This window comes from Rhipicephalus sanguineus, chromosome 5, assembly GCF_013339695.2.
Source record: "Rhipicephalus sanguineus isolate Rsan-2018 chromosome 5, BIME_Rsan_1.4, whole genome shotgun sequence".
NCBI classification, from domain to species: Eukaryota; Metazoa; Arthropoda; class Arachnida; order Ixodida; family Ixodidae; genus Rhipicephalus; species Rhipicephalus sanguineus.
This window is the reverse complement of record NC_051180.1, coordinates 113,734,504-113,760,872: the sequence shown is the minus strand read 5'-3', so window position 1 is coordinate 113,760,872 and position 26,369 is coordinate 113,734,504. Positions and strand designations below refer to the sequence as shown.

At 49.2% G+C, this 26,369-nt stretch overlaps 1 protein-coding gene across 4 annotated transcripts in view; it reads left to right on the top strand.

Moving 5' to 3' along the window:
* The window catches only part of LOC119394153 (myosin light chain 1), a 520,807-nt gene that overhangs the window by 120,700 nt on the left and 373,738 nt on the right, over positions 1-26,369 (top strand). Inside the window, exon 7 of one of the 4 annotated variants that reach the window (XM_049415664.1) lies at positions 11,962-11,973. The exons of the other annotated variants lie outside the window; for them this stretch is intronic. The gene's annotated coding sequence lies outside the window, so the exon portion shown is untranslated. Of the gene's footprint in view, positions 1-11,961; positions 11,974-26,369 lie in introns of those variants that run through there. 4 annotated transcript variants of the gene reach the window in all.

Genomic DNA, 26,369 nt, shown 5'->3' with positions numbered 1-26,369 from the left:
ATTCACGTTTTCGGCACTGCGCATGGCGAAGAAAACGGAACCACGCAACTACGAGCAGACGAGCTGTCGGTGAGACCGGAAGTGCTAATATTAATGTTTGTTCGGTGTTTTTAACGCAATAACAGAATATAAACATACATATTATCTACTTATTGAACTCAAAATTAACAACGAAAGTAATAATGAGGGTGTTATCGTGATTATAACATCAGCCAATGGTGGAACTGCCGACAATCGCGTCATATTTTGCGGACTAATACATCACTTGTCGAGAGAAGAGGGAGCGATTTTCAGCTGACTGAGAATTTATTGTAAATTCCAGGCCGTGCGCATCGCTATAATAGTTGGCTCGCGTGTTCTCGGGAGCCTCGACTACCGATCGGCAGCGCTTTTTGAGCATGCTCGAAAAGTGTTGCAGGGCCCCTTTAAGAAACTAGGGTTGTAACATTGTAGGGCGAGTAGGGCCAGAATGACCGTCACGACGAAAACCTGCCTCCTCAGTCGTATTCGCCTGGAACGTTGGTGTGGCTTCGCGTTCTCTCCTCCGCTCCTGGCCTTTCCACAAAGCTACTGCCTAAGTATGAAGGCCCCTACCGCGTCCTACGTCAAGCATTCCCAGTTAACTATATGATTGAGCCTGTTCAATCATCTACGGACCGCCGTCGTCGCGGCCGCGAGACTGTTCACGTCGATCGACTGAAGCCGCATTATGACCCACCAGTTGTACCTGTTCCTTAGGTCGCCAGGATGGCTCCTTTTCCGCGGGGGAGTGATTTGTAACATGGTAGGGCGCAGACAAGAACGCCTGCGAAAGAAGAAGACGAAGACGGTTGTTGTTGGCGCTCGCGCTTGCTCGGCTTGGACCGCTGATCGCTTCAGCTGTGGCAATCTTTTAATAGACGCGTTACTGTCACAACGTTAAACGCATACCATCAAATTCTTTAAAATGGCGTATCTATGTATCTATGTATTTTCTATTAAAGGAACACACCACCTAATACTTACCTAATGATGTTACGCCTCAGATATGCGTAATATTTACTTTTTGATCGACAACGTTCACAAGAATGAACAGCCGTACCAGTTCAAGATGGGTGGGCGGTAAGCAAGTGGTTCAACTTTGGCCGGTTGGCTGAATCGGGTGCCGTGCCGACAAACAGAAAGACAGACAGACAGACCAAAATTTCTGCGTCTAAGTTCCCCAAGAAAGACTATCGTCTTTAAAAATGCGAATTCTCCCTTCTTGAAAGCACGGCTCAGCCTACCACAATGGTGTGCGATCCCCCCAGCCACGGCCGGTCTGGAGGCGCGCGCTCGCGAGCGCGCGCCTCTAGACCGGCCGTGCCCCAGCATGTCTATGGGCATGCCGTTTGAGAAAGGCGTTCGTCGAATTTTCAATGCATCACTTGTTGCCACATGTCGCTACATGAAAACTTTTCGTACACCACGTTGTAGCCGCATTTTTCATCGTATTTCACATTCCATAATAATAATTTTATGCGACTGTTTCTGAAAGCACGTGGGAAGTAATCGTTGAGCGAGATTTTTACTTGAAAAAGATATGTATGTCACAAAATGGACGGCAACGAAGTGCAAATGCGAACTGACAAACACGTGGCAAACAGGTGTTTGTCAGTTCGTTAAAGATGGTCAGCGGGCTAGTTGATTTGTAAACATTCAAACGACTAAACGTGTCTTCACTTCGCCCGGTCTTTTTTGCACCATACTTATTTTTCTCAAGTAATGAACCAACTAGCTCAGCAAGACGCCTTGCTGAGCTTTTTACTATTTTCATAAAGTAAAATTATGTGACATCACTGAAGCAAATGCGCTTGTTACGCGTCACCTAAACACGCGCGTGAGTAAATATGTGTAAACACAGAGATCGGAAACTGTCCGTGTAGTATATGAGCGCTGGCGCCACACATTCAGCGGCTGAAAGGATATAGCGCTATAAATATGATTAAAGGCTCGATTTATGCACAGAATTAGTATTCACATAAAACTTCTTCCGCTAAAAGCATTCGTGCGGGAATGTTTGGGTGAATTTTGATGCTGGATACATTAGTGAAGTCGGCCGACCAGTGGCAAAAACATTTACGAAGCAGAAGTACTTCGAATTTGGCGCATGAAGTTATTAGTATGTGTTATAACGTTTCAACATTTTTGATAGCGTTGACCAAATGGTCAACGAAGTGGCCATCTAATTTCAGTCAGTTATTCTTCTAAAGACCACCTTTTTTGGTAGAAAAGTGACTGTGCTAGTGATAGTTGTTAGTCATTGTCGTAGCAGAAACTAATAAGAGAATGCAAGCTATTCAGTCGGCGATACTTCGCGCACCGAGTCGTACGTGCGGCATTAGCACGGTACAATATTTGAACTTTGTTATTTGTGCTAGTAGAGCAATCCATGTAGCGGTATTCTACAGCTTAAGCTACAAATATTCAAGCGCCTAATGCTCTATTGCATTACGATTGTATCCTAGGCGGGCGAGCTGCAGGGCTTCTTCAGCGGGCTAAAGGCAGAGCACAACGTCGAGGTTATTCTCGTCACTGAGGGCCGGCAACACGGCGTCCAGCGTCGTTGGGGGGCTTCCGTGAACTAGTTTGAACGGCGTTATATGTGCGCCGTTTCTTACACTGCCGTGTTAACTTTAGGTTATGTGCGGAAGATATTATGGCGTCCCATGTCATGTGTTCGACGTACAGTACATTGCCAGCATGTCGGCGAGGGTTTCATTTAGCCGCTCGGAGAGGCCATTCGCCTGCGGGTGATGTCCGTCGGTGACTTGTGTGGCTATATTTCAAGATGGTTTGCGTTAGTTCTGCCGTAAAAGCCGTACATCTGTCGGTGACGAGGACTCTTGGAGCGCCGCGACGCAGGAGGACGTTCTCAACAGGGCATGTATAACTGTCTGAAGGGAGACAAAAAAAGTTCCAACATCGTCGATAAGCCATCGGCTCCGCCGGTGTCAGCTGAAGCACGGCAGAATGACGGCATCCTCGGCCCAATGTTGCCGGTGAAAACCATCGGCTCGGCCGATGTCGGCGAAAGTACGGCAAAACGGCGGCTAACTCGGCCCAATGTTGTCGGTGAAAGCCATCGGCTAAGCCGATATCGGCGGAAGAACAGCGAAACGCCGGCAAACTCGGCCCAGTGTTGCCTGTGAAAGAAATCGGCTAAGCCGGTATCGGCGGGAAGACGGCAGAAGGCCGGATAACTCGGCCCAGTGTTGCCGGTGAAAGACAATCATCGGCTGAAAGGCCGCAAAGTCGGCCCTATTTTGCCGGCAAAAGTCAACGGCTCCGCACAGCCGCCGTAAAACCAATATCGGCCCGACCTCGTGTGCTGCCTGGGTATATATATATATATATATATATATATATATATGGCGGCGGTGTATAGATATATATATATATATATACCCAGGCAGCACACGAGGTCGGGCCGATATTATATATATATATATATATATATATATATATATATATATATATATATATATATATATATATATATATATATATATATATATATACGTGATCTGGCGTGTTTATAAGAAAACCCACCACGATGTACTTGTTACTTTGACAAAGCCTGGTCCCGCAGACGAAACGTTAGTGAAGATATGCAGTGCCAATCTATATCTATATTGGTGGAAAAAAAATAGCACTTCAACTGTTTTTCTATTTTTATTGCTAAGCTTTACTAAGAGCCATCTCTTTGCACGTGTCACTTCAGCTTGGCGCAGTATACCTTAGACCATGCAATGCATAACGTTCGCGTGTGCTCGAAGGCCCGACTTACGCCTTTTAATGAGCGGGTCCGAGTCCGGCCCGGCTCGGCCCGCAGCCTCAAGCCCGGGCCCGGCCCGGGCCCGGCCCAGGCCCGCAGCTTCAAGCCCGGGCCCGGCCCGGGCCCGCACTTTCAAGCCCGAGCCCAGCCTGGGCCCGCCGAAAAACGCTTCGGACGGCCCGGCCCGGCCCGCGGGCCGGGCCGGGCCCGTGCAGTGCTCTAACTGGAGACTCTACATAGCCAGTTACCTGAACCTATATTGCGCCACATTGCGCAAAAGTGGTTTTAATGAGAAAGGACCCTAAAATTAGTGACGTCGTGATGACGTATCCGCGCAGTGATATTCATGGTCTTAAAAAGAAGAAACAATAGTTTCGGAACGCGTGCCATTTCATAAGCTCCGATTTCATAAATGCCTATTTCATAATGCCGCACAGGGCTGGGCAAAGATACTTTGAAATTGTATCGCGATACGATACAAGATACTCGGGCAAGAAGTGTTTGAGATACAGATAGAAAATACCACAACGCCGACTTTATCCGATACGATACATTCCAATTGTATCTTATAAGATACTTCGATACATTCGGAAATTTTTATTATATATCTGTATATGCGGTAATGTAGCACTAAACGCCGATGCACGAAAATGTTCGCTTGAAAGTTTATTAACTGCGACCAATTTTGTTTCATTTGAATGCAATGTCAGTTAGTATCTCCAAAGTTTTGTATTTCTTGCTGAATGTATATTACTTTTGTTTCGAAACAACTTATTGGGGTTGCTTTAACTGCTTACCATGACAGCTCTTTATATACACTTCGCTGATAACGGTTTTCGCTTGCCGCTCTTGTAATTGGGTGGAGTCGATGCTCTGCTTGCGGACCAGCTAGCGGGCTGCCATCTTCAATAAGAAGCCGCCACACAATCGTGCAAATACCGTTGTTAAGTTCTACCTTGCCCGGAAACGTATCACGGTTTCCGCAATACCCGATCACCGGACAGGTAGGTGTACATCAGCGAGAACGCTGGTAGTGACATTCTTTGCGACGCATCTTGTTTACGTAGAGGATATAAAACTACAATTACTTTTATATTCTACTTATCGGCTGGCGTAAAGCGACGTACTGAGTAATGCGCGATGTTCTAACAATCTTTCTTTTATGGGAGAACATCTGCAGCCCAGAAAACGTGTAAGACGTTTTCTATAAGAGGGTTGCAAGTGACGTCATCCGCTTGGGGCGCTAGCGGCGTCTGCCACCGCCGCCATGTCTGCGGTCCGTGGTGGCGCGCTCCTTTCAAAGCGGCGAGCAGCGGTCAGAGGTGGTGCGCGCGACCGTGTGCATGCCGCTACGGTACCTGGTTGAAATGCGGCTGGGGGCCTACGCGCGTCACCTCCGGGGTCCGGCAAAACTTCGCTACGAACATAAGGTTTACCTTTGCGGTGGCATCGACGCCTTCGACTTCAGCAGCGATGAAGCTGTGTGTGACGTGAAGTGTAATCCTCGCATCGAGCTCACAGACATTAAGGACTACCTTGTTGACGGCGGGACGACGACGAAGTGTGCCTCTTGCACAGCGCTTTGTTTACCGGGTGACAGTTTTTGGTGATTTGTCATGTTCCTCGCGTAGCCATCGGTATTTTACTTGGCTACACTGGAAGTAGACTGGCTTCCACACCCTCCAGCATGCCTCCGCCGTCGGCGGGCCCCTCGAGGAAACGGAACAGCGAACTCAGCGACGCCGACAGTGAGTCCACCGAACTGTATTCGGCGAGCAGTGACGATTCCGACGATGGATTCACGCCTGTTTACAGTCGTAAACCAAAACGAAGATCTATGGGTGCTTCATCAGCTTCAACCGCATCTACTGTGAAGCCGAAGGTGGCTTCAACGAACTACACCGTCTTATTTGTGCCTGTTACGCCATCGGACAATCTGAGACACCTGAATCGGCAGACCATCTCGAGGAAACTCGAGTCTCTGGCTCCAAACGAAATCAAGGATGTTCGAGTCAACCCCCGCAAGAATGTCTTGGCCATCGATGTTATACACCAGGCATCTCTGCTTGCTCTGACCAGGGTCACAGACTTCGACGGTATAAAGGTTCGAGCTCACCTTCCACTTAACAAGGACATGGTGGTAGGCGTCATATACGATGTCGACATCTCCATTCCTTGTGGCGACCTTCCAATGCTCATCAAGGAAGTTAGTGATCATAGCAACATAGTCCTAGTCTCACGTCTGGGCAACTCGCATTGCGTAAAGATTGTCTTCAAAGGCGACATATTGCCATCCCACGTGAAGGTCGGACACTTTCGTCACGTGGTCCGTCCATTTACACCACGACCACTCCAGTGCCGTAAATGTCAAAAAATGGGTCATGTGAGCGGAGTTTGCAGGAACGTGGCGATTTGCCCCCTCTGTGCAGAGCCACACAGTGCGGAATCCTGCCGAGCAACTGTCCTGAAATGTACCAACTGCCATGGATCACACGAAGCCTCATCAAGGGACTGTCCATTGGTGAAAAAGGAATGGAGCGTCATGAGACAGATGGTACGGGACGGCTCAACGCACAAAGAGGCCGCTGATGTGGTGAGAAATAGACAACGACGCTCGCGTCGGCGACGACCGTCTAAGGCTACTGCGGTGCGATCTGGACGGACAACGCGATCTCCTACTCCGACAGACCGTCAGACTTCTCCGAAGCGACAGCTACCACCACTGCCGCCACCACCACCGCCCACTGCATCACAGTCGGAGAGCCGAAAAGACGCAGAGGCTTTGAAAGCGGTGGCGGATGTCGCGTGGCCCTCACTGCCACCCCTGCGCAGTCATAAAGAGCCGATGCAGAATGGCCCGCAATGTACATCATCGTCCACAGATGATTGCCACGACAAAAACCTACAAGTCCTCGCTGTGTTGAGGTCTCTCATGACCACGATGCGCACTCTCCTCAACGGAATGACAACTCCGTCAGCTCAATGTGCTCTGCAAGTTCTGGATTCCTTGGAGCCAGTCCTTGCAAGCCTTTGTTAACGCCTACTTCTAGACAACCGCAGAGGAAGCGATGTCAAATATTTCTCGGTTGTGACTGTCTGTGTGTGTGCGGTGAACACTGTGCGCGTATTACTTGTTCCTTCTTTCCTCCTTGCTCTATCTATTCTTTTTTCTCCCCTTCCCCCTCCCCCGTGTAGGGTAGCAAACCGGGTGCAACCTGGTTAACTTCCCTGCCTTTCCTTCGCTTTTATCTCTCTCTCTCTTGTTGACGGCACAAGCTTTACAACAAGCGACGAGCTTAAAGGCTGTAAATCGATGGACGCCCGCAGTTACGTGACTAGCGGATGGGTTCAACAGCCACGAATTCGAGACCTCGGAGACGGCCGCCGCGCCGTCGTCGAAAATGTGAGTGGTGCTCATGATTCACATTCCCCTTGCTCAGTGTTCGAACGAACTATTTTTGTCGCCGCGGTAGTGTCGCTTCATAAATTCTCTTTGTGCGGAAGAGCTTCACCGTTTGCAAGATGCTGTGGGGTGACACAAGTGGCATAGTTCGTTCGTGCTTGAGCCCAGGCCGCTTGCGATCGAAAATGGTCTTTGCTGCAGGGTCCAACGATGCGCGTCGGGCAGTTGCGCGCCCAGAGATCACCTACGGTCTCGATTGATGGAATCCTAGCCGATCGACCAAAAACGTCCGTGTACTCGCATTCCACCCGGACCTGAATATGTTACCGTGTCCTAGGAACACGAGAGAACTAGCGATCGTGCTTCGAAACGAGTGACTTTTCGACGCTGGCGCCATCTCGCGGGCCACGCCCCTGTGCAACCCTCCTAGAGTTGCACGAAGTGCCGCAGAACGGCGCCGCTATTCACAGTATATTGATACTTAAGCTCCGATTACCTGGTGATTATTAACAGTAAAAATATTTACAGAAGACTAAGAAAGAAAAACGAATAAGTAAAATAGAAAAGCGTTTCGTATCAAACACAGCGAATAAGCATAGGAACATGATGCAATCGGCACTCACAAGAGCTAATAATAGTTGCCGAGTTTAACGTCCCAAAGAACAACGATATGATAATGATAGACGCCATAGTGGAGGGCTCCGGAAATTTCGACCACGTGGTGTTATAAAACTTAAATATAAGCACACTGGCATCGAACTGCGGCCACCGCGACCTACGGGTTAGCAGTCAAGCACCATAACCACCAGACCACCTCGGCGGGTAACCCCTAATAGCCATGACAATTGGGCACTTAAGGTAAGACCACAGAAACTTCAATGCCTATGTAAAATAGCGTAAACCGACTCGTTGAGACGCTCATTAGAAAAACTGAGAATATTGCCACGCCCACTTCTTGTTTTGTTTTGATGTATTTGGGTTTGACCGGCAGGGACGGTTATCAACGCTCGACGCTGTCCGCGAAGTAGTGTTCTAAAAGCGTCGCGATTGTAGTAGATCGGTTTGTTAAGATTGCGCCCCGCACGCGAATGTTCCAGCTTTGTCTAGAGATTACGTCGCCACCAGCGATATTGCTGGAAAGTTCGATAGCGCCTGTATAAAAGCCGACGCGCGTGACCGCTTGTCAGTTGATCGACGGTCGACGTTCTGCTCGCCGCTATCATTGCATACCGTGTGTATTGCTGTAAATCAACTTTCCGTTTCCCGGCCACAAGTTCGGCCAAATAAACAGTTTCCTCTTGAAAACGCCGACTGCTGTCTTCGTCGACGTCACGACCACGTGACATCTGGTGGAGGTGCTGTTCCTTCATGATCCGGACGCCCCCGTCAAGCCGTGAGCCGTGCCCACACCGTCAAGAAGACACCGACCAGACTCCCACCGGAGTACGGGCCTCTACACGACAAGACCAGGCAGACCCCGACCATGCCCACCACATTAGCGACGGCGACAGCACCCATGGTGCCTGCACCTGTGCTGCTACATCAGCCGAGGGAGCCACCTACCTTCCGTGGGTCACCGCTCGAAGACCCGGAAAGTTGGCTTGAAAGGTACGACCGCGTCGCCCTTTACAACAACTGGACTGATAACGACAAGCTACGGAACGTGTACTTCGCCTTGGAAGACACCGCTCGTACCTGGTTCGAGAACCAAGAGCGAACCCTGACAACGTGGGACATATTTCGCGCCAGGTTCCTCGCCACGTTCACGAGCGTCGTTCGCAAAGAGAGGGCTGAGGCTCTGCTCGAGACCCGCGTGCAGATGCCGAGCGAAAACGTGGCGCTCTTCGCGGGAGAAATGACCCGGCTGTTCCGCCACGCTGACCCCAATATGCCTGAAGAGAAGAAGGTTCGTTTCCTCATGCGAGGAGTAAAGGAACAGCTCTTCGCTGGACTTATGAGGAATCCACCGAATACCGTCCAGGAATTCGTCTCAGAAGCCACGACCATTGAGAAGACGCTAGAAATGCGCACCCGCCAATATAATCGCCGATCAATCCAAGACAGCCCCGCTGTTCATGCGCTCGGCTCCGACGACCTGCGCGAAACAATCCGAGCGATCGTACGAGAGGAACTGCGCAAGCTATTGCCCTCACCCCAGCCTCAAGTGGACTCCATCGCAGACGTCGTTCGAGAAGAAATCCAGCAATCGCTGGGCACCCTTGAACCGCCACAGCCTCAGCCGCAAGCCTTGAGCTACGCTGCTGCAGCCCGACGCTACGCTCCCCCGCCGCGCCCGCGTCAAGACACCGCATCGACGCAGTTCCGTCGCCAGACACCGCCGCAATCATCGACGCCCTACCGCCCACCTGGCGGCCAGCACTACACCCCGAGGAAGACCGACGTTTGGCGCGCCCCTGACAACCGCCCGCTCTGCTACCACTGCGGGGAGGCCGGGCACACGTACCGCAGCTGCCAGTACCGACAGATGGGACTACGAGGATTCGCCATCAATGCGCCGCGACCGCAGCCAGGCGAACGGCCTCGCGACATCGACGACTACCTAACCGGAACGCAGTGGCAAGAACGACGTCCTTCACGCTCGCCGCCGCCCGGCCGCTACATGTCACCGCACCGCCGGCCGTACACTGGTCCAAACCGGGGCCGGTCGCCTAGCCCGTATCCGGAAAACTAAGGGCAGCAACCGATGGAAGTGCGGTTGCTGTACGACGAACTACCGAAGATCCTCCGCCGACGACGACGACGTCGCGACGAAACCTTCAGAACACGACGCGAACCAGACAGACCCCTGACGACGAGATCTTGCGGACCGAAGAAGACCCGACGACGCAATATGGAAGCAGCGGAACAAACCGACGCAGCCGTGACCCGACGCCGAGACCCAACCGCAACGCAAGACGACGAACTAGCGACCTCGACGTTCTCATCGACGGCCACAACGTCACCGCTCTCGTCGATACTGGAGCCGACTATTGCGTCATCAGTGGGCCCTTCGCCACGAAGTTGAAGAAAGTTAGGACCGCTTGGGAAGGCCCCGAAATCCGCACCGCTGGAGGCCATCTGATAACGCCGATTGGTGTCTGCACGGCGAGAGTCACCATCAATGACCGGACTTATCCTGCGAGCTTTGTAATCCTACAAAACTGCTCCAGGGATAGGCCTTCTACAACCTCTCAATATAACCTCTAATAGGCCTTCTACAACCTCTCAATATTATTGCGATAGCAATTATATGGACAGCCTCGACGGGTTTTTGCCGTTGCCGTCGCCGTCATGTTCCTCCCGTATGAAATCCCAATCGATAAAATCCCCCCGCGCATCGTGTGTTCTACCGCGGCTAAGAGCGTGCGAGTGGGGGCGACAAACGCGGCCGAAGCAAAGATCAAACGAGCCGTCCCGTTTCCGTCGCTCGGAGGGTGCATGCGATAACATCACCCCGCTCGGGAGGCCTGCCGTCGAAGCAGACAGGAAACGCCCCACCCATCTTTAACGAGCATGAAAAAGGACGCGAAGACGCGAGGGGAAAGGGGCAACTTTGAACTTTGAATCTAAGGGCGCGGTCGCGATCGCTGGCGCGCGCGCTATCTTGACAGCCATCGCAGGGGGCAAGTCGTATACCCTTCTACATGCCGCGCTCTCAACGCGAAGTGACTATTCGCAGAGCATCGCTCCCTGGAGCGGTCGTATTCTCTTACACCAGCATTTTCTAGTTTCGCGAGATTGGATATAAAACAGTTAGCTGCCAGCCTCACTTCGTATAACACTACAATTTGTTGCTATCGCATTCATTGCTTCGCCTTGCGATGCAACTGCGACTCTTTTGAAGGCAGCGACAGCGGTGATACTGTGCTCTCCTCTCCTAATCTTGGGGAATACAAACCGAACATGTAGTTAGTGTGTATTCTCTCTCTTTCCAAGATTCTCCTTCCGCAGCGGCTCCGCGGAAGGCTCTTTCTCTCTGGCTTCTGCGGGCGGTCTATAGCAGTCTTTGGTGACGCGTTATTTTTCTAGTTCTTCTTGGTCAGCTGTGCACCCTAGTGGTGTAGAAAACTTTGAAAAATGGTAATAATAGCACCCAGAATGCTGAAGGTAATGTTCCTAAGCACGTTGATTCTGTCTTATGAGCCGTAGTAATGGACCATACTTATGTAATTTAACTGAGGCACATTCGCCATCACAACACCGCAGGCTCACCACCACTGAAGCTGGCCATCGCATCATGAGACAACTCCACTACGCTCCACCGTTCAACGAGAACAAGCGATGTCAAATTCCTCGGAATATGCATCATCGAATCCCTACCGAGAAACACGCACCCCGAATTTCACGTCAAACTCAGGAAACATCGAAGCAAGGAGCTACAGTGCAGCTATGGCCAAGCAGCAGGAGTGTATTATGTGGAAGCCACCGCCTACACCATTAAACATCGCTATGCCCTAGCTGTTGTGGACAATCGGGGCAACATTGTTTTTGAGAACAATACTCATAGAGCTTCTGTTGTTGGGGTTGATTTCTTTCGTGCTTGTTTGATTGTCCCCTGTGAATATCCTCAAGAGTATTTTATGATACATTTTGTAAAATGTTCGTTAATGTTTACTCTATGTTGAAGGAAGGAAGGAATAGGAGAGAAACGAAAGGCAGGGATGTTAACCAGTCTAGAAGGACCGGTATGCTACCCTGCACTGGGGGTAGTGATGGGGGAGATATAAAGATAGAGAGAGAGAGAAGGAGAGCACGCACGCACAAAAAGTCAGACACATCTCACAGTCATGCTAACGTCGTTAGTCTATAACTGCAGGTGCAAGTCTGATGCCTTCAAGAAGTTGCGCACTGCCTTCGTCACTTTCAACCGCGATGACCTCTCACGACGACTTTCCAGAATGGTTTCTGCCGTCATCGGTCTGGGATCTATACGAGCAAGAGCAACTGCGAGGGATTTTCTCTGCACATTGTAGCGAGGACAGCCGCAGAAGATGTGCTGTAGTGTCTCTTCGCTACCACAGTTGTCACAAAACGGGTTGTCAGCCATTTGGATTCGAAAGGAGAATGTCTTTGTGAAAGCCACTCTTAGCCATAAACGGCAAAGCAGAGTGGCGTCATTTCGGCGTAGTCCCGTAGGTGTCTGAAGACGTAAAGTGGTACGGCAGTGGCGGTGGTGGTTGTGCAGTCTGCGTGCTGTAGTACAAGCGGAGGAAGTCATTTCTTGTGCGGCCACTCGAAGTTGGCTAGCAGCATCGGTCCTTGATAGGGGTATTGTCTCGAGCCTGTCACCTTGAAGAGCTGATCGAGCAGCATTGTCGGCGACTTCATTGCCTATCAAGCCGCAGTGACTTGGCAGCCACTGAAATGCCACGTGGTGTCCTTTAACGAAGCATGGAGGAGATATCTAACCTCGAAGACCAACTGCTCGTATGGTACATGCCGAAGGGCTGATAGCAAAGATTGCAGGGCTGCCTTCGAATCGCAGAAGACTGACCATCGTTGAGGCTGTTCGCGGTTGACTACACAAAGTGCAGCGCGAAGAGCGGCAAGTTCTGCTGCCGTCGATGTCGTTGGGTGGTCTGTCTTGAAACTGACGCTAATAGCTTTCGCTGGGACGACCACTGCTCCGGATGAACACTGGAGGGTAGTGGACTCATCGGTATAAACATACACATGAACAGCGTACTTCTCGTGTAAAAGAATCAGAGCTAGCTGTTTCAGCACTGGAGATGAGAGGTCAGATTTTTTTCTGATTCCCGGTACGCTGAGGTGCACTTCACGGCCAATGAAGCACCAAGGAGGTATCGCTGGCTTAGATGCGATGCTGAAGCCTGACGGAAGGTGGGCAGAATGGTTCGCAATCATTGCACAATACGATGCCCGTGGTCTTTTTGAAGGCAATGTTACAAAGTGGTGGCAATGGGCCCGGGAAAAATGCCTGATATGAGCTCTCAAGGCTTCCATCACAATGTGCGTTTGCATAGGTTGGTCCTGGGCGATGGAAATAGTCGCTTCAGTCGACGCGTATTTTGGCAAGCCAAGGCAAACTCTGAGAGCCTGAGCTTGTACAGCCTGCAGAGTGCGAATATTTGTCTTCCATGTTTGCATGTTCCATGTTCCATGTGTTGAGAATGATGCCGACATCGCGCAATTGTGTTACATAATCCCTGCTTCTGTTTTCCGTTACCGGATTAATTTCTGTGCGTGCGGACGTTGCGTACTTTTTTTTACGGCATGCATAATGCGAGAGTGCTATTTTCTTTTGTACATAGCAATGGTATGTTTCAATAAACTCATTATAATTCAGTTTGTACGAATATGTGCCGTTGTGTATGCATTCCTGAAAATGCTTATGGTCAGGTAATGCATTAGTTTGAAGACGTTTGTTTAGCTGATCTGTACTATTTTTAGGTACTACTATCGGAATAAACACGATACATTTGTAAAATGTGCCTGTTTTTTTTAGGGGCGAAGCTCCTTAAGGCGGCACCCGTTCGTCCCTCGTAGTCGTCGTCATCGTAGTAGTCCGTAACAAGTCTTACGCTTTGACCTCCAAGGTGGTGCCGGTGGGAGATTTCTCCTGTGCGTTGTTGAACAATAAAAAATTCGCAGCGTGCGCGTTAACTAAAAGCCGAATTCTTCTGTCTCTCATTCCCCATTAGCAGCCATTGGCATGTTCCAGTAGGAAACGTTAGTAGAAGTAGAAGTGTAAGTGTTAGCTAAAAGCCGACTTCTTCTGTCTCTCATTCCCATTAGCAGCCATTGTTTACCTCCAAGGTAGTGCCTGGTGAGATTTCTCCTGTGCGTGATTAAACAATAAAAAATTTGTTCAAAACGCCGTTGATTGATGAAATAAACCAACGAAAGACGCCAGATGTTTTGTAAAAGCAGAACGAAAGAACGCCAGATGTTTTTCTTAAAGTGTAGTAGTAGTAGTTGTATGTAGCCACCTCGCCCGATCGTCAACGGGCGAGGTGGACCGGCAACGGCGCGAGGACCCTGCCGTACGAGAGTTAAATCACACTAAAAGACATACTTTGCGGGCGATACACACTAGTGAGCTTTCAACTTTTCGTCTTAATGTACATGATAAAGAAATTATTTCTACGAAAAACGCAAGGCACACCTTGAGCAATATATTTGGTTTTGGGACGCTAAATGGAACCATGAGGCGATGCGAAGCCGGAGCACTTGCACGATCGCGTTCCGTTGGCTTTCGTTGGGCATGCTACCGACCTCGCGTCGTGGAACGCGCGTCCTGTCTTCCCTCTAGCCTTGCCTTTAATTCGCACAGGGCGAGCGGGGAATGCGGTCGCTCTTTCGCTCGGGAGCGGTCTTCTTCCTTGCATTTCACCGATCCCAAGTGATAATGAAGGGACCACGTAAACCAACAGTACAATAAAAGTTTGATGTTTAATATATACACGATGTTTCACACTCTTTATATTATGTACTGGGCGCATTTCACGGAAGAGTTTCACGGTTTACAGAGGATTCCCTCCGTAGCTTCGCCCCACTCATCATCATTCACCCCGTGGATATGCTGTGATTTTTTTTTTTGAAGCGAAAACTGTCGATGGGTACACATATTTTCGATAGGCATGCCTACAGTCTATATCGCCTCTAAAAACGGCTAATGAACGCAATCTCACAAATCAAAAAGAAGAAAACACCCGAAATTTACGCAAGCAACATTGAATCCGAAACTGAAACCATGCTGGCACGACGGCACGGCGGGAAAGGGAACTTTATGCACGATTAATGCCGGCCGCTACGATCGCTAGCAGTCGTGTGGGCCGCATGGTTCAATGAGAGTGTCCGATCCTTACGCTTGATATGTTACTGTATGGTTGCGCCACCTAACAGGCGGCATGAACCCTGCGTGCCTGGACGGCGGAAGGCGGTCATTGACCACTCTTTATATTCAGCACATACATATTTGGATGTACTGCCAATGGAGCCAAACGTAAGTCAGCAGTGCTAAAGTATGCTACCCTTCAAAGCCTCTGTAATTGCTCACGTCAAACTGCAGATCATGCCTTCGTGTCTACATAAGTTTTCGGTCAACCATAACATGAAGAACTGAAGATAAAGTTGTTTATTCTACTTTCATATCCTTTATGATGCCGTCTCTGAACGCAAAGTAAATATCTGCGAGAAATCGTGCTACTCGTATTTAAACGTTCACTACTCACAGATGCGTCATTCCATGCCAAATTTCCCAGTCCTTTTAGTGACCATCTGTAGAATGTATTGGAAAAAATTCGTGCTAATTTACTGCATTGGAAACAGTGTATTGTGAGAATGTTTCGGAGAGAATAAATTTTAGATGTGAAGCATCTTATAGCGGAGTTCAATCCGGTGGTGGTGGTGGTGGTGTGCGGCGTGACCACCCTTACTGGGCATGCGCAAGCCCTCTTCACACACCTCCTCTCCCCTCGCCTTCCCCGACCCTCTCTCCCCTTTCTCTCTCTCCCCTCCCCCTCCGAAACGCGGGCTCTACATGCCGAAACGCTGCTTCGCATCGCCTCATGGTCCCCTTTAGCGGGAGGTGGTGTAATTTTTTGGTCGTATGCACGGTGTAAGAAAAATACACCATCTCCCGCTAAAGGGGACCATGAGGCGATGCGAAGCCGGAGCACTTGCACGATCGCGTTCCGTTGGCGTTCGTTGGGCATGCTACCGACCTCGTGTCGTGGAACGCGAAGAGGGACGCTACGCGCGTCGTGTCTTCCATCTAGCCTGGCCGTTAATTCTCACAGGGCGAGCGGGGAACGGCGTCGACAGGCGGGCGAGAGGGGGGCAGCGTAGGAGAGGAGATAGAAGGGGAGGGGACGCGCATGCGCTCGAGCTCATCGCGGCGTTGTGCAGGATTGTGCAGGAGAGAATTTCGGCATCCCTAGCCCGCGTTTCAGAGGAAGAGTGGAAAGGGGGATGGGAGAGGGGAAGTGGAGAGGGGGAGGGGAGAGGGAAAGTGGAGAGGGTGAGTGGAGAGGGGAAGGGGAGAGGGTGAGTGGAGAGGAGAAAGGGGAGAGGGGTAGAGGGAAGGGGAATGGTGAGGGGGAGTGGAGAGGAGGTATGTGGAGAGGGTATGCGCATGCGCAGTGAGGGTGGTCACGCCGCACACCACCACCACCACCACCGCCGGATTGAGCTCGACCTTAAGATACTTCGCATCTAATAATTTAGGTGCGGACACTCCGCCCGACGGCGCGTCCACATAATGTTCGCCTCTTTCCTCCTCTCGGCCCCCATGTCGCAGCGCCTCCCACGCAACCGCGGCCGGCGCATGTACTATAGAAGACGAGCTGCGTGCGTAGCGTCCGTAACGGCGTTGCGCACGTGAGAAGTCAGCGAGCAGAAAGACTGCTCACGCGCTCTAAGCAAGACGCCGCGCTTTTACGTACGCAACGCTGTTAGGGACGCTATGTGCGTCGGGTGCGCCGTTTACACCGTGGCCGTATGAAAACTCGCCGTAAAAGAATGCAATGAGGTGGAAAAAAAATGAAGAAAAACGCGCGTTCGCCTCGTCGCAATAGGTTTCTTAATGGATGGATGGATGGATGCTATGAGCGTCCCCTTTATAACGGGGCGGTGACATGTCTGCCACCAGGCTCGAAGGATAAAAAAAGAAAAAAAAAGAAAAAAAACTTCCTTGTTTCATGTTGTCCTAATGCCTTATCTACATTGATTAAATGTATGTTATTATAACAAAAAATATAAATTCACAGTCCATCTCTCTGTCTCTTAAGGCAGAATAACCTTTTTTTCCCCCAATTATTTATTTTTGTACTTTATCTCTACTTTTCTGCCACCAATACTCTAACCGTCTCTTACTTATTTCTATCGCGGGCGTGTTCAGCTTTCCATTGTTGTCCCTAAAACCCAAGGCTTCATGTAGACTCGTGCCCACACGTATACCTGGGTGAATATCGCCACATTCAATCAGTACATGTTCCATCGTTTCCTTAGTTCCCCCGCAGCATGTACATAGTTCTTCCTCGTTACTGAATCTCGCTTTATAACTACGCGTTCTCAGGCAGCCCGACCTTGCTTCAAACAGTAAAGCGCTTCCCCTTGAATTATCATAAAACCTTTCCCTCCTTATTTCGTTTTTTCCTTTTCGGTAGTTACTCAGAGCCGGCTTCTTTTCCATCGCTGTCCTCCAATAAGTCTTCTCCGCCTCTCTGACCTTCCGCTTAATGCTCCTTGTTGCCATATCGCCCGCACTGCCAGCCGTATATTTACTGGTGAGCCTCCTAGTTCTTTTTCTCCACTGCGTGTCAACGCTTTTTCTATACAAATACCTGAAAACCTTCTCTGCCCATCTACTCTTCTTCATTTTCCTCAGCCTCTCTTCGAATCTCATTTTGCTCTGCGCTTCCCTCACTTCAAAGCCTGTCCATCCCATATCACCCTTCACCGCCTCATTTGTCGTCTTCCCGTGAGCGCCCAAGGCGAGGCGGCCCACCGTCCTTTGATTTACATCCATTCCTGATTGCACCTCTGACTTCATGCACACCACTGAGTTCCCAAATGTAAGCCCCGGAACCATCACACCCTTCCACAGCCCTCGAAGCACCTCGTACCTATTGTATCCCCATAAAGCTCTGTGCTTCATAATTGCAGCATTCCTCTTTCCCTTTGCTACCGATGCTTTCTCTTGTACCTCCATATATCTATCCCCCTCATTTACCCATACTCCGAGGTACTTGTACTCGCTTACCCTCGGTATTTTTTGGCCCCGTATTAAGACCGTATGGTCTCCGTGATCATTGAATATCATCAATCCACATTTTGTTGCACTAAATCCTAGTCCTAGGGCCTCACACTCCCTTCCGCATATATCTGCCAGTCGCTGTATATCATCTTGACTGTCCGCAAATAAGACAATATCATCAGCATAAAATAGACCTGGAAGCTTCTGCTCAACCATCGCTCCGACCTGTTTGTGTGACAAATTAAATCCAATGTTGCTACCTTCTAGCGCTTTTTCCATCCTCGCCATGTACAGCATGAATAACAGCGGGGACAAAGGGCATCCCTGTCTCAGCCCCTTGCTAATTTCAACGCTGTCCTTGCTACTTATTCCTTCCCATTCTATACAAACTGTATTTTCTCGGTATATTTCTCTCAAAAGCTGTACACAGTCGTCACCTATGCCCACTTCCTTCAATATATCCCACAAAATTTCCTGATTAACGTTGTCATACGCCCCGGTGATATCTAGATAAGCTACGTATAAGGGCCTGTTTTCTATTTTAGATATTTCTATACACTGGGTAAGAACAAACAGATTATCGTCTAACCACCTGTCGATTCGAAATCCATTCTGGAGTTCTCCCAAAATATCATTTTGTTCTACCCACGCTTCTATTTTTAATTTTACTGCCTGCATCGCCAACCTGTATAGCACCGATGTAATTGTTAGGGGTCTATACGAGCGAATGTTATCTTTTTCTCCCTTGCCTTTATAGATTAAGTTCATTCTACTTTTTCGCCAACTGTCTGGTATTTCCCTCTCCTGTAAGCACTTTTCTACGGCTTTCAGCAGTGCTTCTTGAGTGTTATGTCCGAGTTCGTTAATGAGGCTGACGGGAACCCCATCTAAGCCCGGAGTAGTGCGCTTAGGAATTTTTCCTTCGGCCTTCTTCCAATTGAAATTCTCTAGTACTACATCTTCGTCGGTTGCACTCCTTTGCGTACTTTTACTCACCGGGGGAATCCCCTGGGGGACCTTTTTAAACGAATCGGCTGTTATCTTTCGAATGTAACCTAGCGCTTCATATCCTTCGAATTTATTTCCTCCTTCATCTACCATATGTTGTTGCAATGTGACAGACTTCCTACCCAGCGCTTTTAGGTGGCTCCAAAATATCCTAGGCGCGGCCTTCTTCTTTTCGCGAATCTCTGTCATCCAGCGTTCACTTTCACCTTTAATTTTTGCCTCGACTAATTTCTGCACAATGGATTTTTGCTCTAAATATATTTCCCATATTTGGTTAACTTCGTCCTGTGGCCGCTTCTCCTTTTTTGCCTGTCTGTGCTCCCGTGATGCCTGACGTCGCATCTCGATCGCTTCCCGGATTTCTTTGTTCCACCAACTTTTTGGCTTTTTCTTTCCCTTCCAACAAATAGTTTTCTTCTCTATTTCCATTTCTTTCGTGATTACATGTAGCAGCTCACTATACTTCCAGTCTTTGCCTGGTAGTTCGTCTACTTTTTCCTCGACTCTTGCGGCTATATTTGTTATTTGTTTGTCATTTAGATACGAGCTGCCAAACTTTGATTCTATGTTCTTATTTTCAGTTTTATATCCCATTTGTAATATTATGCGTTTATGATCACTACCCAAGCTGTTAATGCCTTCTTCGTCTATTCTCATGTCTCTAAGTTTGTCATATATTCCTTCTGTCATGAGACAGTAATCAATGCTCGATTGCCTGTTTCCGACTTCCCACGTGATCTGCCCCTCACACTTAGGCCCCACGTTAACTATCTCAAGACTATGTTGCTCGCAGAGATCTAGCAATAACTTGCCATTGGTGTCTGAATATCCGTCAAGGTCATGAATGTGAGCGTTCATGTCCCCTAGAAGGATTATTTCGGCATCATGACCAAATTCTTTAATATCGGTGCTTATGCATTTCACTATCTCCAGATTCTTTTCTCTGCAGTTATTCCCCGTCCACAAGTAAGCTACACCTAGCCACGTTTTCTTTCCACCTACTGTGCCCGAAACCCATATGTGCTCTGAACACGTTTGTTTCACTCTCTCCCATTTTGTTCTGCTATGAATTAGCATTCCAACCCCCCCACCTCTCCTTTCTGATGTGATCCTGTTACATCCTTCCCAAACATAATTTTCAATATGTGGTGGCTCTTCCAAGTCTCTAAGGTGTGTTTCTGTAACCGCATAAACACCTATCTGTTCCTTGTTTAACTGTCTCTCAATCTCTAACCATTTTGCCTTTTTTCTGCCACCCTGCATGTTAATGTAACTAATTGCAACACGCGCCTTCTCCCTTCTTTTACCTTTTCTCTGTTTTTTCGCTATACTACCTGTCAAAGAGTCCCCCTTGTTGTTTTCCCATGTCGCAGCGCCCCCCACGAAACTGCGGCCGGCGCATGTATTAAAGGCGAACATTATCTGGACGCGCTCTCCTTCGCGGCGGGCGGAGAGTGTCCACACCTAAATTATTTTTCTTACACCGTGGTCGTATGGAAGCCTTCCAAATTTCGCAGAATGTCGCTTGTGTGATGTTCGTCAGGAAACTTATTCTGAGAGCATCGTTTCCTGTGTCAATGCCAAATTTGCTTTACATATACATCAAAGGCGTTTGGGTAAGGTGTTCGAAGCTCAATAATATTACTGCAATTGTATTGCCATAAAGACTTCTAAAAATTTTGCCAAAACCTTCTGTTTCATTCCCCTCCCGCCCCCATAAAATAGCGCTATGTATTATTATCTGAGTAATCAATACTTACTTTAGGGAAGGTATATGTTGCGTAAAAAATATATGTTCCGAACACTGAAGTTTCTAAATATTGCGATGAAAAATCGCAAGTTTGAGAACATCTTCATCTGCGCCCAAAATGAGATGCAATTTAAACAACGTGGGGCTCCAATTACAAATCAGCTTTATACCTCAATCGCAAGCAAATAAATAGTTTTCATATGGCAAGTGTTAACATTACATTTTTTTGTCTTAAGCAAGAAAACATATAGTTTTAATTTCCCCAGAGACGCCAACAGCTAAGTTCAATGATTAAGCTGCCAATGGAAAGAGCACTGCTAGTAATGGTGCATTCAGACGACAGACCGAACCCGGATTTGTCGTGGACGCGGACGGCTAATCCGCGGATCATCCGCCGGCAGGCGCATCCACATTACGGACGGTGCCCTAACATTAGTGAGCTGGATTACTCTCGACCACAGCCTATGCGCCCGCTGCCAGCAGACCGGTTTGAGAGTATTAAAAAACATGGAAGCCGACAGAACGCGAAGCTCACCGAGCTTTTTCGAGCGCCGAGCATTGTCGAGGACTGTAATTTGATTCGGTGAAAACGGTGTTGTTGGCGTAATGGCTGGATGGGAAGAAAAATCTGCTTTACAGAGAGCTACTGAAGACTGACCTCGCTGTTCTCGCGCGTGGGGCCCCGCATACGAAGGAAGGATACAATGATGCGCCGATATCCGCAGCTCTTTTTTCTTTTGCGACAGTGCCGACAGTGCACAATGCAATGCTGCACATTATGTTTCCTTCTCTTGGTTCGCATCTTGACCTTAAAATCAGTGTTCAAACATGGGTCATGTTATGAGACAACCGCGTTCGATGACAACGCCATTTTGCCGGTCGCAGAATCCTACGTGGGCAATGATTAAAGCGAAAACTTACCCGCTACTCTCCAACCTGCCAATCAGCGCGCATGAAAAATGATAGATATCTCAAAGGTGATAGTCGTAGAATACGACCCCCAAAATAATTTGAATGCCACCTTGTAAATTCCAAAGTGTGCTCGATTAAATTCCAAAATAGCCTGTGGCTTTTTGACTGACTATGCCATGGCATGCCATGGCCGCCGACAGACGCCGCCGCTGGACACCGCCGCCGCGTTGCGCAACAGTTGCGCAACGCGCTTTGGAAGGAGCAACGCGCAACTGTTGCGCGTTGACGGACGGACGTTGCTGCTGGACGCCGCCGCCGCGTCGAGCAATAGTTGCGCAACGCGCAACTGTTGCTATGCGCTGCTATGCCATCACGTGATTGCTGAGAGTGTGAAGGGGAGAGGCCACAGCTGGCACCGTGCCAGGGCACGGATGAACGGACGGACGGCGGACACCGCGAGTATGAGACATTAAAGGCTTTCGCCTTAATAGACTGAACGAAGCGCCAGCAGAGCTGAAATCAACTAAGAGGATAGTCGTACGGTTCGAACAGAAGAAATGTGTACTGGTTGCAAGCCTGTTTGTCCGCTAAAGCTGCGGCGTTGCGCCGCCGGAATGCCGATGTAAAAAAACAGGTTGGGGTCATCCGTCCGCGAGCCGCGCGGACGAGGGGGATCGCTGATGCGAGGTCACATGACGCGCCGTCCGCCGCTCCAAAGCCAGATTCGTGCGTCGCCTGAAGGCGCCATAAATGATCATGTTGTCACAATCATTATGGAAACCGCCACCATACGGCATTCTTCATGAGCCACTGCGGGGTTTCGGGAAATTACCATAAGTATTTATGTATGGTGGTGACTCTTGAGGCTTGTCACTGTTGTTGCTGATGTTATGACTGACTGTCGATGGCGACGCGTTGTCTATGAGAATGGACGGGCGATGCGTTCTCACATTACTGGGGACACCTGGATCCTTCCCAGAAACTGCCTCCCCGCGACGGTAAGCGGCCCACAAAGGGAAGTGCATCGTGCGAGCTCCGATGGGCAGCAGAGAAGCGTCAAAGATGGCGCCGTCTTCACAATGGGCCACTTTGACATGGTTTGGTATACTAGGGTGCCGACCTGTCATGTATGTTTTGACAAGAGCCGTAAGTCACCGTAAACTCTATCCTGCCCTTCTGGGGAGAGGCGGAAGAACTCGCCCCATCTTCCCTCCTCCCGGCCTGACTCCAAAAGAGTGTCACTGACCGAAGGAACTTTGCTGCATCAACGAGTGCAACGACCACTCGGCGACAGTGTGTTTTGGCTGGTATCATGGTGGGTGGTGTCGTGTGTGTGATTGGCTACAACCAAGGGAGGAGCCAGCCTGAAGGGTTATAACGACGGTGTTGAGTGAGACAAGACGCTCTGAGCCATGGGTTAAAGGCTCATCCAGTTCGCTCGTCGCTGAACTCTTACCTTTTCACTAGGTAAACAGGTGTACAAAAAGTACGAGTAAACCTGTTTATTTTCGTTTTTCCAACTTGCGATCATCCGTTCCTCAACACGGAGACTTAGTCACGCTACAAAACGGAGTCCGGGTTCGACGCAACCCTGACGTAGCAACAATTGGTTGCAGCGGTGGGACGCAGCTAATCTCGAGTCACAGCACTGAGAACGGGCTTCTAAGGGCTTCCATAGGGCTAACTAAGCCGGATTTCCTGGTACATTGTCATAGAAAACACACATATGCACCAAAATCTTTCATTACGAGTGAATACAGAGAAAACACACACACACACACACACACACACACACACACACACACACACACACACACACACACACACACACACACACACACACACACACACACACACACACACACACACACACACACACACACACACACACACACACACACACACACACACACACACACACACACACACGCGCGCGCGCGCGCGCGCGCATTTTTGCGCATGTGTGTAACTGAAGACAGTTTTTTTTTATTTCAACAGCAATACACGTTGAGATATTTCATCACGAATATATTTCTCTTCAGCAAACATATTTTTGATCTCCGAAATGATGCACCTGTTCAAAGAACCAAAATTAGACTGTTTATTTGTTTATGTCTGCAAAGTAAGTTTGCGATGAACCTTTCGCCGCAGCGGTTCACATTATAAGGTCGCAAAAACATGTGAACATGAAAATTTCTGTGATAACCAACATTTCAATATTTGTAAACCCATCAGTGTTAGGGTTCCTCAAAGTGTGGTGGCCGCTTGCCGCGTAGCATTTTTGAAAACCTATGCGAACATGCAGAAGCAGCACCAATTGTGAACTCTGAGCTGGTATACCGATCCGAAAATGACTGTGACGATAAATTCTTCTCTAGTCAGACTAATATTATTCAACGCCAGCCGACATCCTCGCTCATAATTCATTCGAGGGGCGTGCACACCTAGCCTGTGCTATATGCAAAGACAGATCGTGTTGTCAAACTATTGGCTGCGCCACACATCTCCTCAGGGATCTTTGTGCAACGCACCGCATCCAATTTCCGCCCTGTCTCAATATCCCGTGTTGTGAACGCTTTCTCGATATTGGTTGTGCACATAGGCGTGTTCAGGGTCCTCCATGTATGAGAGGAGGGGGGGGGTGGATAGGTTAACCGCCACCCACCCCTCCCTTCGGTAGGTCGAATGCGAATTAAATCAAGCTTCACAATAGATGCATGAATGAAAATGAAGATATATAACGCGCTTCTCACAACGCCCTGTATTTGCTGCCCGGCTTTGTGGCGTTCAATGTGGGATGTAAATAGTTCCTGGAATGCTACTTCAACTGCCTCAAGTGTCTTCGGCGGCCATTGTCATGAAAAACTTGCGTGGCCGTAACTGCATGTGCGCCTTAAACAGTGACGGTACAGGCAGGCCGGATTGAGTATAAAGGTACGAAGCAGACTTGGTCACGCTAGTGAGGTGTTTGCCTCGATGGCAGGTAACTGCCGTCACGAAACTCTTCCTGTCGGTAAATTCGCGGCTTAAAACGCTCGCATTGAGGTGTTCAGCGTCACGAACAGAACGTATACTGTAACAGGATGCAACGGAACACAAGCAAAGGATAATGACAAACCTGCAGTCGGGTTGCTTTGTGGTAGACAGTTTGAGTAGTGATTGGAGACGTTGCTGGTGGTAATTATGATGACGATGAGGATGACCGAACTGTCTTCTTCCTCAATGCGCAGAAATATTATTGCAAAAAATTTTTCCCATATAGTTCAATAATTGATTGCACTGATTTCCCTTTGGTGAAAGAGATTTAGCGCAAAACAAACAAATTCTCGCTTTATATTTACTCTGCAACAAGCCGAGAGCCCCTTTCTGCTATCTTGGCCTTTGCACTTTATTTTTTTTTAATTTGTGCCCGACACAAACTGCGAACGCACAATGGCCGGACGGCATCGAAAGCAGCGCCGCATTAACCATATTACTCGCGATCGACGTATAAGAAGCCCACAAAGAGTGGAAGGCGGGGCAGACTTCGACAGACCCCTTGGCCTTTGCAGGGACTTTGGGCGATGACGGCGGCGCGGCATACCCATACACAGGCATGATCCATGCATGGGACCCGGGGGACCCGTATACGTCGGCGGCATTGACGTACGTTGTCCCTGGCGGGCCGAACAATAACCCGATTAACCGGCGGCAAGCCGTCGTCCCCATTCAAGATGCATGCCTGCGCGAACCAGGAATAGGTGCTGTTAACAAAGACGTCTATTTCACGTTTGCAGCGATAACGACGGTGCCATTAGAGCGTGCTCGTGATACAGTGCTGGGATAAGGAAAATGCGTGGGAACGGCCACAAAACGAGAGATGCGTGCGGTCTATGTCTTCGTTGTGCGCGCAACATAAGGACCCTGCATGCCTATAACCTCGATAATGAAACGCGTCTTAGAGTAATATAGCAGTGCGAGCCGGGGCTTTTGGGATAAGTTGAACAGCTTCGCGAGTCCTGCTACGCACGTCAGCTGATGGACCTTGCATCAGTGCGTAAACCATTGCCAAACATTCTGAGCGGTGTACATTTAGCTTTTACGAGCTTGGCAGAGGAAGCAGATATTTTTTTTCAACTAAATAGTTGATTACTCTCTGAGTACAGGCGCTGCACAAAGCGCCGACAACGCCGCCTGTCGCCACGGCTCGGAAGCGTAGGCGGGCTCGGGCGGCTCGGGCGAGCAGTGTCCCCGTGAGCGTCTAGGCGAGGGCTGTCTGTGATAGTTGCGTTTTCCATCGCAATTTAACGCTTCCGCCAGCCTTCAACGACGCCCAGAAACAACAGCTGCGTAGTTGGCTGCTCTAACACTTACAAAAACTCGCCAGGAACGCACTTCTACAAGTTTCCGTTGCTGCTTCACCAGCAAGAGCGACGGCGGTGGTGGATTGCCGCTGTTCGACACAGAAGGTAAGCAATCGCACATCGTTTACGGCAGTGTTAGAACGATTACCGTGTTTTTGTTTCTCCATTTATGTCGCCACGCCTTTAGTGAACGCTACCACGTTTACATATGGTCGCCTTGTCCAAATTCTGGAAGCTAGAATGCACATGAGGTTGTTTTTACTCACGAGACGCGATGCCTCTCTCTGCAAAACGAATGATGCGAAGCGTACAGCCAGACAGTGCGTAATAAAGCTATGAAGTAATTGCGCTTAGACGATTTAAAGAAAGGACTCTTGTTAAAAAAGCAGGTAACGGCGCCTTCAGAAAAGCGCCGATTGAACCACACATGTGCTGCA